General features: G+C 48.0%; 1 pseudogene; it reads right to left on the bottom strand.

Annotated features, from left to right (window-relative positions):
• Positions 1-7,020: 7,020 nt before the first annotated feature.
• On the bottom strand, positions 7,021-8,890 carry LOC125516486 (annotated as a pseudogene).
• Positions 8,891-12,994: the final 4,104 nt, after the last annotated feature.

The following is a 12,994-nucleotide window of genomic DNA, read 5'->3' as shown; positions in this document are numbered from 1 at the left end:
TAATAAGCAGCTGGCTTGAACAATAGACTAAGTTGCACATATCGCTTGTAGGGGAGATGGGGGTAGGGTGTGCCAACACTAAAAAAAGCATATCCACTACTAGGTAGTTGGTCGGAACGGTATAGTTGCATAATTGCAATCTCATAGAAAGTTGGATCATGCAGATCCAAAAATTGGTTTTTGAAAAAGTTGCACAATGTCGTACTAAAGTTATACAACACAGTACTAAAGTTGCACCATATAGCACCAAAGTTGGCATCATTTTTTTTTTCAAAACATACTCATGCGGGATCTAGTTTCAAAGATCTCATCACATGGAATCCAACGGTGAAGATGGATCTGAATTCTGACGCGTGGTCTAAAAGATATGATTTTTAAAAATTTAGAACCAGAAAAAAATACACGTGGATCTGTTATTTTCGAAATGAAGTAATCATTGTGAACGTATTTAATACTAACAGCCACATGCATTAGGAGACAAAAAAATTAACAACAACATGCATGCGAGACCGGCGCTCCATTCAACCAAATAGTACGTATGCACTTTTTAGATTTCAGGTAAAACTAATTGAAAGCAGTAAAATCAATACGTTACCGGACCCCAACCAAACGCGTCGTAGAAGTGCTGGCGCCTGCTAGGCATCAACCAATTGACTTCCAACGATTCCGTTGGTCTGTATGCATTTTTGGTTCCGTGAACTATGATGTTTATATGCTCGTATGCAATTTCGTTGGTCTATGTTCGTTTGTTTCTTTATTTTGTTGATCTATGTAGTTTTGTTCATGTTTCATGGATATTATGGATTTGGGATGCCAGATTTGATGTACACAAATATGGACACGGGTATTTGAAGGGTGATCGGTCACTATCCACGGATATTTATGGGGCTGAATTTATCAAGTCTAGTTGTAGATGCTCAAAGGATTACATGCGAAGGTTTACCTTTTTTCTTTCTTGCTTGCAGTTTGCTGCACCAACATACATACAGCACAGCCCCAGGGTTGATATTTGACCGGCAGACACCAAAGGGAGTATACCCAGGGCTCGCCTGCGTCAGAATGCTTTCACATGCAGATGATGGCACCTACAAAAGAGTGACATGAGAAGAACAAAAACAAATATATCATGAATCCACATTTTTGCGCAACCATCTCGTTTCCCAATGCAGTTTTATTCATAGTTTGTGGAGCTGTAAGGCCAACTCCACCGCGCGATCTTATCCTGTCCGGCCCCGTCCGTTTGGGGTAAAAGGGACAAAAAAGACGGCCTAGCGCGCGGGAGCAAACGGACTTTTGTCCGCTTTGTGTCCGCTTTCGACCCATTCCCGGCCCAAACTTGCGCCGCTTTTGGGGTGAAACGGACACCACGCGGACACGCGGGTCGTCTGCGCGTGTCCTCCCCTGGCCCGCCCGTCGGTGGCACAAGACGGGCCTTTTTCTATCCGCCCCCCTCCCTCCCTCCGGCCGCACCCCCTCCACTCTTCCCCATTCTTTCCGTCGCTGCCGCCGCCGCCATTGCAGCCGTGCAGTTCGGACGCGAGCTCGCCCAACCCCTTCCCCTCGGCGCCGGGCTCGGACGCGACCACGGCCACCTGGTTTGCGCACCCGCCAGCCGGTTTTGGGGCGGATCCGGTCGGTCTTGAGCTCGGCCGGCTATGGGAGGCCGGGCCGCGCCATGGACTGGCCGGGCACCTCGCCAGAAGGCCCTGGCAGGGCCGCAAGGCCACATGCAGGCAGTGGCTCCTCCTCTAGCCGCTCGGATCTGCACCATCGGTGGTCCGCCGGCAGATACACGAATGGCGGTCGGCCGGGCTCGGTGCTTGCCCAAAAGCTCGCCGGCGCACCGTTGCCACTCATTAAGTGCGACCACTGCCCAAGGATGGTCGTGCGTCGCGTGTCTACAACACCGGAACATCCCGGATGGGTGTTCATCAAGTGCTTAAACGATGGGGTATGCGATTTTTTAGCTTCGGTTTGTGCTCTAGATTTAACTAGTTGTGCTAACTTCAAATTTTGTTGTGTAGAATGGATGCAAGTTTTGGTATTGGGAAGAAGAGTACATCTATATATTGATAGAGCGCAATTTAGTAGATGTTCGTGCACTTTTAGCTAGCATAGAGGCTGTAGATGAGACAAGCGCATTTGTTGCTAGATTAGAGGCTAGACACGAGACTAGATGCGAGGAAGCAACCTCTACTTCTTTAGGCTCGAAGAAGAAGAAAGAAACACACAAGATGGAGGCGGCTAGATTAGAGGCTAGACACGAGACTAGGTGTGAGGAGGAAGCAACATCGACTTCTGGCTTGAAGAAGAAAGGAGGATGCCAGAAGGGCAACGATCTGCGCCGGTGCGCCGGCCCAACTGTTGGGCCGGTCGCACCGCGACCGTTGGATCTGAGCGCGTGGGCCGTTGGATCCGGCTGAAGAAAACGATTCGCCCTATCATCTTCTACCTCGCGCCGCGGCGCCGCGCCTCCTACTGCCCCTTCCGCTCCAAGCGTTGCGCAGCCCCCCCCCCCCCCCCTCCCCCCGCCCCCGGTCGTCCTCGTCTCCGTGCTCGTCGCCGCCGGTCGCCGTAGCTGCTCGTCGTCATTGCTGCAGCAAAAAATGCTTCAGATGCATCAAAAAATGGGGGCCGTTGGTTCCAGCAATGGCAGGGGCGCTTCTAGCACACACAAAATGCGTTCCTCGCCATTGCCACGGTGTCGTGCTCTTAGCATCACCAGTAGTCACCAGTTGCAAACAAAAAATAGCACTGATTTCCAGCAAATCTAATGGCCGGTTCCAGCAAAAATTCTGCGGATGTCACCGTTTGAAGCAAAAAAATCCGCCGGTTCCAGCAAAAAATGAAGCCACTTCCAGCAGAAAAATTCAGTGCGGTTGTAGCAAAAACGTGTCGCCGTCGCCGTCGCCGGTTGTAGCTCGCCGTGAAGGGTCGCAACAAAGTGAGTCGCTGGTTGTAGCAAACGATGCCGCTGGTTCCAGCAAAAATGACATCGTCGCAGGTTCCAACATTTTGGTTGAAGCTTTCTCGATCTCTTGTAGAAGCTTTTTCATCTACGGAATGAAGCTTTTTCATCTGCGGGATGAAACTTTTTTTTAAACGGTTGCAACTTTTGTAGTGTCTGGTTGAAGATTTTCAATCTATGGGTTGAAACTTTTTCATCTGCGAGATGAAGCTTTTGTTAAAATGGTTGCAGCTCTTCATGTGTTCCGAGTCTGGTTTGAAGCTTTTTTATTTACTAGATGTAGCGTTTTGCTGCAACAGTAGTAGATTTTTGCTACCACCGGCGATTGAATTTGCTACAACCGGTTCTAACAAAAAATCACCGTGGGGTGTAGTCTGCCATGGCTGGGGAGGCTCGAGCGCTGCAAGGTCTGGCGAGGGGCGGCCGGGGCGGATTCCAGGGAGAGGCAGAGGGGCGGATTCTGGGAAGAGGCAGAGGGGTAGTAGTCCGGCGAGGGGCGGCCGCAGGCGGACGAGATACGGCGAGGGGCGGCCGCAGGCGGACGAGATACGGCGAGGGGCGGCCGCAGGCGAACGAGATCCGGCGAGGCGCGGCCGCACGCGAACGACATCCGGCGAGGGGCGGCCGCACGCGGACAACAAGGCTCTCTTCTCTGGCGGCGGCGGTCGAAGGAGCCCGCTGGTTGCCTGGCCGACGCGTGGTGCCTGCCGGCGCTGGTGCCCTCCTGTACGTGCGATGCGCGAGGAAGAGGGAGACCGGCCGAATCATTCCGCCGGTGCCCCGGCCCCAAACGTTTCCCATGCTAGAACGAGCCTCCTCCTCCACAGATCAACAACGAGTGCATCGAGAAGGCCCTAACCCAACTCAAGGTAGCAGTTATGGAAGTTGGGTATCTTCTAAAATGTATTCTTGTGGTTCTTGTTTTCTTTGGTCTTGCTTTACTAATCAAAATGTGATGATGTATTTTTCATGTACCAAAAATGAATGATGAAATAAAGTTAAGGACTTGCAAAGAAATAATACGCGGACAGGATGCGTCCGCGCGCTGGGCGCACGGCCACCGCATCCCAGGACAGGCCCGGACACGACCCCAAATCCCTACCCAAAGGGACAAAAACAGGACAAAACGGACGTCCGTTTGGGGTCGCGCGGTGGAGTTGGCCTAATTGCCGGTAGAGACTCAGACATGTGTTTACTAGGGAGACCGCCATGCACGGTGCATTTTGTTTGTGCCTTCGGATTCAAGATTGTTCTTAAGAGCATCTCCAACCGCGCCCCTAACAGGCCCCCGGGCCATTTTTTAACGCCGGCGCCGAAAAATCGGCCCAGTCGCGCCCCCAGGACCTTGTTTATCGCCGGTTTGGGCCAAAATAACAGCCGGCGGACCCGAGCCGAACCCAAACCCCCGGGGTAGCCTGGGGGCGCCGGCTGAAGCAAAAAGGCGCGTGGGTCCGCTCTGTCGGCGAGAGACGGCACTTTTCCCGCCGATCCTTCCGCTTTCTCCAACGTATCTACTTTTTCTCACGCTTTTTCTCTTATTTTGGACTCTAATTTGCATGATTTGAATGAAACTAACCCCGGACTAACACTGTTTTCAGCAGAACTACCATGGTGTTGTTTTTGTGCAGAAATAAAAGTTCTCGGAATGAAACGAAACTTTGCGAGAAATTTTTATGGAATAAAAGAGGATTTTTTGGAGCCAACAACTACCAGAGAGGGGGCCCTGGGTGGGCACAACCCACCAGGGCGCGCCCCCTCTCCTGGCACGCCCAGGCGGGTTGTACCCACCTGGTGGCCCCGCAGAACTCAACCTTGACACTATAAATTCCTATTTTCGGAGAAAAAAAATCAGGGAGAAAGAATTATCGCGTTTCATGAGACAGAGCCGATGCCAAGCCCTATTCTTCCTCGGGAGGGCAGATCTGGAGTCCGTTTGGGGCTCCGGAGAGGGGGATCTTCATTCTTCGTCATCACCAACCTATCTCCATCGCCAATTCCATGATGCTCCCCACCGGGAGTGAGTAATTACTTCGTAGGCTCGCTGGTCGGTGAGAGCTGGATGAGATTCATCATGTAATCGAGTTAGTTTTGTTAGGGCCTGATCCCTAGTATCCACTATGTTCTTAGATTGATGTTGCTATGACTTTGCTATGCTTAATGCTTGTCACTTTGGGCCCGGGTGCCATGAACTCAGATCTAAGACTCAGAGACTGAAATAGTGATAATATTTGTTGAGTCACTTGGGATTATTATCATATTATCACTATGAAGAATATGAAGGATCCAAAGATTAAGATCTAAACCTCTAAGACAAAGGGAGGTAAGGAACTGCCATCCAGTTCTGCTTTAGATTCACCTTCTGTTATGAGTAAACTTGCAACACCACCACCACATGCTATTAATTCTGATATGTCGCAAGTTATTGATGATGCTACTGCTACTATGAATGATGCTTATGATGATGCTAGTACCTCGCTTGATAATCATGATGTGCCACTTGGTGAATTTCTTGATGAACAAATAGTTAGAGTAATACAACATGATGTTGTTGAATCTGATGATGAGCTTGAAACTGAAACTCTTGAAACACCAGCTAGAACTAGCCTTCCTACATTACTTTTTCTTTTGCACCCTGCACTATCCACCCCATTGACCTCACCTCATGTGCTCATATACATCTTCTTCACTCTTTTCTTCTTTTTTATTTTTTATTTTTTCTTCTTATATTACTTTTTTTTCTTTTTATTTTTATTTGGAACGTTTTTTAATTCTTTTTTCTTTTGCTCGTTTGAATGAACTTTTTTCCAAAATCAATTAACTTTATTCTAAATCGATGAACTTTTTCTCAAAATTGATGGTTTTTTTTTCAAATTTGATGAACTTTTTTCAAATTCAATGAACTTTTTTTAAAATCGATAATTTTTTTTCAAATTCAATAATTTTTTTTTCCAAATTGATGAACTTTTTTAAAATTTGTGATCTATTTTTCAAATGAATGAGAGATTTTTCATATGTGATGAGTTTATTTTCAAATTCGATGAACTTCTTTCAAAATTGGTGAGCTTTTTTCTCAAAATCGATGAACTTTTTTCATTTCCACAAACTTTTTCCAAATTCTATGAAACTTTTTTCAAATTCGTGTTTGTTTTCCATATGTTAACTAAGGTAGGGTCAAATAGAGCTGTTTTCTACTTGTTGTCAACAAAATGAGCTGGACATAATGATTATTAGCTACTGCGTTCAACTCTTACGTGCAGAGTTCGAATCCCACTTCTCTCGAAGTAGCGATAAGAATTAAACCTTTTTTTCTTAAAAAAAATCTCTGTGTTTGCGAGCATGTTGGTGGGATTGTTGGGCCGGCGCGTGAGCGCCAGGTGGAACAACTGGCGTTGAATGCGCTGTTTAGGAGCTCCTGCGGTTTAGTCACTACACCAATTGGCGCAACTGGTCATCCGGTAGATATAGATTTTTTTTTGAGACGAATCTGGTAGATATAGATATAGCTTGACGGGTCGCTACCGGGCTCATAGCTGCCTATTTGGCATTTTAAAATTGGCCCACCAAGCCACTAAGGCCCATGGCGGTTCATCCACGCTTCCCTTTCTTCTCCTTCCGTCCTGATCGCTGCTCGTGCCTCCATGGTGGATTGAGAGATGGAGAGGATACTAGAAAGGCGTGCCAACTCCTCAATTGACGACCCAGGGTGGCCACGCCGGCTCTCCTGAGGTAATTGAGTTTGGTCAGAGCAAGTTGACCGTATGATAAAGACAAGCACGATCAGTCCTGCCTCCTGCGTCGACGTGTGCGGAAAACGGGTGGAAATGAGGGTGCCGATGCTCCACGAGCAGTCACGACATCGCCGCCAGGAGCGCGGCAAGGTGTGCGTTTGGGTTTTGTGCTACCGTACTCGAAGCTAACTTCTGAATTCTGATCGATCCAAAATCCAAACACATCTAAACACTATTATATTAGTTTACAAAGAAAGTAGAAAATAAAGTACACGAGTCAGTACATATGTTTAATATACACTTTAAGTCGACCACAGCTTGGGCCTATGCTACCTGTATAACAAACCGGTTAGTACCCTCCCAGTTGATGGGGTATGTTTTAGTCTCCACCTTTGATTCACTTAGAGGGGTGTACTGAAGGTGAAGTGAACCGAAACATCCCGTAATCTTCGTCGTCACATGCATGTAATCCCGCGGCAGAGAGACTTTAAGTGGAACCTTGCCGACCAATCTCCCATCTAGGAGAATGTTCATCGTCGAAACATCATTATGAATGAAGGAACGCTCGTGAAGGTAATGCAGGGCACGAGCAGCACGGATGCAGGCGTCTAGACGCTGTCTCCAAGTAAGCGATGGCTCCTCGGTGTTATTATTACTGTAAAGGTTCTCACGCAGGGTGCCATGAGCCATGTAGTTGTAGATCAGTATCATCTCGTTTTTCTCTTTGCAGTAACCGACCAATGATACGAGATGATGGTGATGGAGCTTTGCCATCATCGCTATCTCTTTATGGAACATACTCACACTCTGCTCAACCCTGCTGCGTTTGATAGCCACCTTGGTTGCTCCCCCATCAATCATTTCATAGTAAACTTTACAAGATCCACCCACACCAGTAAGGTGTGACTCGTCAAAGTTTCTTGTCTCGGATTTCATCTCCCTAAGTGAAAAATGGCGGCACAAGTTGGATGGCAAAGATTGGGGAACATGGATCTCTGAAGTGTGTGGCATGACTAAGGCCCTGTTCGGAGGACCTCCGCTCCACAACTCCACTCCCGAAGCGGGTGGAGTTACTGTTGAAAATCGTGGAGCTGCTGCTTCCTGGCTCCGCAGCTCCGGGGATTTCGCGGAGCTGGCGGAATTCCAAACAGGCTCTAAGTCAGAAGATTGCCAGCTGTTTTGAGCTGCTGGCTTGTTCCTCCAGCCCCAAGGAAAAATAGTTGGCCCTTGTTTTCCTTGAACTTGAGTTTTCCTAAGCGCCCAAAGACGTTCTGCCACATCTTTCATCTCAGGCCGTCTATCCATTTCCATCTTCAAACATTGTCCTGCTAACTTTGCAACTCCTTCAAGAACCTTCATGTTGTTCTGGCTTGAGATTTCAACATCAAACAGCTCTCTCACCTTTCTCTTCCCTGCTGCAAGAGCTTGGGTGAAACATTCAACTATGCCCATCTCCCCATTTCTTATTGTTGCCTTTTTCTTTGTAATCAATTCAACCAGAACGATTCCGAAACTGTAAACATCACTCTTTGATGTGAGACGCCCGTTGCGAGCAAACAAAGGGTCCATGTAACCTATGCTCCCTATTACATGCTCAGTGAAAAGGGTCACATCTGTGTTGACAAATCTTGATATTCCAAAGTCAGATATTTTTGCATTGAAGTTGTCATCTAATAGTATATTGGCAGGCTTGATATCACCATGAATGACCTGAGTATACATTTGTGAATGCATGTAGGACAATGCCTCTGAACACTGCACCGCGATCCGCAGTCGTGTATCCAACGTGATGGGAATACATTCATGGTGAAGAACATCACTAAGGTCCCTTTAGATATATACTCACTGACTATCATTAGGGCATTTTCCTCGGCACAGTAGCCTATCAGCCTAACTACATTCTTGTGGTTGATCTCACAGTGGACTTTCAGCTCTTTGGCAAAAATTTCTTCTATATTACACATAAATTTCTTGACTGCAACTATTCTTCCATCTTGGAGAACACCTTTGTAAACTTCTCCGAAGCTGCCTTTTCCAATGATAGTTTTGTAGTTGCTGGTAATTCCTCTTATCTCGCCCTCGGTGAAGCATTTTATGTTATGATTGCTATATGATAACCACTTTGATCTGTCATCCCTTTGGATCATTTCTGTCACCGTACTTTCTCGAAGGTCCATCTTATGAAAGAAAAGTAGAAAAGGCTGGGTATACCGGTTGGCTTTGACTAATACGCTGGATACATCAACTTGGCCTGAAAATAGTTTCCAAAAGTGTGAAACTCAAATCTCAATCAATCAGAGTTATAAACAACATAAGAGTACTCTGCAGAATGAATGATTGGCAAGTGATATGTGGCCACAATAGATGCCTATGTACTGACAAAAACATTGATGTGCGTTTCTTTAAAGGTAGTTTGTCATAAAAGATATCATCTTGCTGCTGAAGGTGAGGAAGTTGAACAATAGATGGGGTAAGAGTCGATTTCAGTCCAACACTTAAATCAAGAGAATAAGAGTGCTGGACTTCCCCCATTTAATAACAGAACATATTCTTCAGGTGATGAAGAATAAACATTGTCTGGTTTAATTGTGACAAACCTAGGTGTCTAGCGATTAGAGGCATCGTTTTGTAGTCACCGGGTATTACCCTTCGTACGGCTTGTACAAACTCTTCTTTCTATCAATTGCATCAAAACGCAAGGCTTTTGCGTTTTCTCTATCTGAAGAATAAACCTAGGTTGCTTCTTCACTAATTTCCAGAAAACTGTTCAATTTGTTGCTGGACTTCATCGATGGAGGGAGTCATCCACAAGGAAAGGTTGAAATTGTAGGTAGGAGAGACCAAAATTAATCATCATTGTTCAGTTCTGCCATGGTATTAACTGGAGCTTCATGGTAGGCATTGGGCAATTTTGCTTAACTTTTTGTTTTCCAAACAAGCCTTCTGGCCGGATTCCACTACCAAAGAGATAACGAACAAAAGAGAACCAGCATCCAGGTGCAAACCAAAAGAAAAGCAGCTAAAGCTGCATAACTGCTTTCTGACAGGAAAAGGAATAACACTAATAGAACAGGCAGAAGCCTATTGTGGCATACAGAATTAGAATGTCAAAATGCAATCCCGTAGAAAACTATCAACTGAAGAAATTACAAAAGTTCAGTAAGATATAAAGAAGGTCGTGGTTGCTTGTCGTAGCACACATGGCCATGGAGTGGAACTGGAAGAAGGAACAGATTGTCAACTCTTTATGAGAAAACCTGATCCGTGAAGGGGTCAAAAATTCAAAGGACACCTAGAATTTTTTGACCACGGACTTCAGATCTTGATTCTAACTCAAGTGTGGATCCATTTTTTTTCTCATAACAGTGACGGGGAGATTTGAGGTTGTTCGAACAGAAAATTACCTGCAGCGGACGGTCTCCTCTCACACGCCGTACCCAAATGCTAACGGCCACACCCGCCGTCGAAACCAGCCCTCCGCTCCACCCGCTGCAGCCGCACCCCAGAGGTCCCCTGCGACTGCCGACTGCGATATCGGACCCGTAGCCCGTCCTCGCTCGCTCCCTGTTTTATTCAATCGCCGCGGCGCGGCAACCGTCTTATGGTCCGTTGATCTTGCCGCCCACTTGGAAGGAACTTGATATGGCGCCTTGTAAGCCACGTCAAAATGGGGGCGGATGTGTCAACTTGTCCAGTGGCGGAGACCAACAAACCGGGTATTTAATCCCCTGGTGTCTACTCCATCCAAAAAGCTTGTCCATTTGAGGTATAAACTTAGGACAAGTTTTTTCGAACGATGGAGTACAAAACTAGACAAAACTGACCAGATGAATTGACAAAAAGGACTAGCTGTGAATCAATTTGACAAAAAAGACCCCCTCAGCGGTGGCGGCAGGCGCGACTGGCGACACGTGGCACCTGCCGCCACGCCAGGAGGCAGCGGGCCCTACCGCCACGGCAGGAGGCGGCCAGCGAGGGTATAACGTTTTTCCCCTAGTGCGTGGCTGGGACGGAACGGTCGAGGTGTTGTGGGCCCAGCTGCCACCGGGCGAGGCGGCCAGAGCAGGCCCTGCCGCTCCCTGGCCGACACGTCCTGCTGCGCGCGGGCCTAGCAGGTGGGCCATGTCGCCACCACAGCAGGCGGCAGTGTTGTTCGTGCTGCACACGCCACGGCCCTGATTCCCAGGCGCGACAGCGACGCTGACGATGGTGATTCCCACGCGCGGGAATATGGACGCTGATGCCCTGCTTTTGGTTCTTTTGCCCGGGAATCAGTCCCGCTTTTGCTACTTTTGCCTCAGCGGATGCGACGACACTGCGGTAATCAGTCACTCGCTGCGGGAACCTGTTGTGCCGACACTATAGGGATCCTAAAATTTCCCGCCTAATTTCGTCTATTCGCGCTTATTTTCTCACCATCATTTGTCGTCTGAGCTTATAAAAGGAGACACCGAGGCTCTCGTCTAGCCATCCTCGAAATTGCCACTACACAAAGTGTGTAACACATTCTTTTAGTCAGTATGAGTTTGCCTTGCTCGGATCAAAGCATTAGGCCGAGGAAAATGAAGAATGCAAGTTTGCCTCCAGGGGTGGCAGTCCTGTGGTATTGGTGTGGCGATCTTTGCAAGGTGAAGGAGGTGACAGATTTTTCAGATTAGCTAGGCATGAAGTTTTTGATGTGCGCCAATTATAAGAAAGATCCACCCGTAGCTATTTCAAAGTACGACAAGCCTCCAGGCTCCCCGCTCCTAGGCCAGAAACAGAGTGATATTCATTGGTGATGCTCATACCCTGTAAAAACCCAGGTTGCAGTGCCGCCGCGACCGCCCTCTAGGAGGAACATCTTATTCTTTGCTTGACTCCAAAGACGCAAAAGAATGATCATCATAATCTAGCGCCTCCGGCAATCCCTCCACGTGTTCACTCATGTCAAGGGCCGCATACCAATATCATGTGTCATACACAGGCTGGCCACCCGTCGGTTCCGATGGACCGACGCTAGGGGCTGATGTGATGGCCAACTCGACCTCACCACCCCTGCTACTGCATCCGGCAACATCAGTGACTGAAATGAACTCCACATACACCATTGCTTGAGCATACATTGAGTTATTGGGATTGCTTGCAAACCTCATGTACGACCCCCATGACTGATCACCTGTGACAGGCCGCAAACCCCAACGGGAAACTGTCCCATCATTTCCTCCGTCAACGACGAAGGCCTCCATTGTCATTTTTCCCCTGCATCCCTGGGCCAAACACCGCTCAGATGCACCTTATGACTGCTGCGTAACCCACGTTGATCATGTCTCTCACTACAACTGTAGACGACTCACACAAGGACACATCCACCCCGAAAGGATCATCGCGTAAGATGTTCCCATAGTACACTACTAAAATTTTCCATAGTACCTAACCAACATACATGTTTACATTTCAAACAATTAGTAATTGAACATTTAGTAGTAGTACGATGACAACATTTACATATCATACGACTAAAATAATAACCACATTTTCGTTACAAATATTCGGTTTGTTTTTAGAATCATTTGCTTAGACTTTCCAAGGTTGTTTGGTTAACAGGTATTTAGAGATCTATTTTTTTCTCAAACTCATCTACGAGGGTCACAAATTAAAACTCTGTTTGCTTTTCTCTAACTACCCCAAAAGTATCCTAAACTGGTTCTCGTAACATGCAAAAACTAAGCTTTTGGAAAAACGACTATTAGTAAAAACTGGTTTTCTACAAAATTTTCTTAGAGCAACTCTAGAAGACCCAGCATCCCGCCCCGACGCGTAAAATAACCGCCAAAATGCGGGTCGGGGCGGAAAAACCAGCCCGATCAGACCCCGCATCCCGCCCCGGCCCGCAAAAAAATTTAGGGGGCGCGGCAAAATCCCGACCCCAACCCGGGAAAACGCGAGTTTCCCCCTCGCGACTGCGGTGCCCTGCATATAAGCGGAAGCAGTTGGTAGGGGGACATTTCATCCCGCGCTTTCCCCCACCAACCACCTCTCCTCTCCCCTCTCGCGCCGCCGCCGGCCGCCGCCCAAGATTCCGGCGAAAGCAGCCGGCAGGAGCAAGCCGGAAGGCCGCCACGCGCATGAGCCTCCCCTCCCTTCCCCCATGCGTCGGTGGGCCGCCGGATTTGCAGATCTGTGGCACTTCATCGCGGGCCACCGGTTTTGGCTTTTCCCGGCCGCCGGTTGCTGCCCCAAACGATGGAGTGGTCGGGGAGCCTCTCCCGCAGCCCAGGCAAGGGCGCATCACCGCATGCAGGTACGGGTTCGTCCG

Source organism: Triticum urartu, chromosome 6 (genome assembly GCF_003073215.2).
Source record: "Triticum urartu cultivar G1812 chromosome 6, Tu2.1, whole genome shotgun sequence".
Taxonomy (NCBI): Eukaryota; Viridiplantae; Streptophyta; class Magnoliopsida; order Poales; family Poaceae; genus Triticum; species Triticum urartu.
The sequence above is the reverse complement of the archived record's forward strand: the minus strand, read 5'-3'. Positions and strand labels throughout refer to the sequence as shown.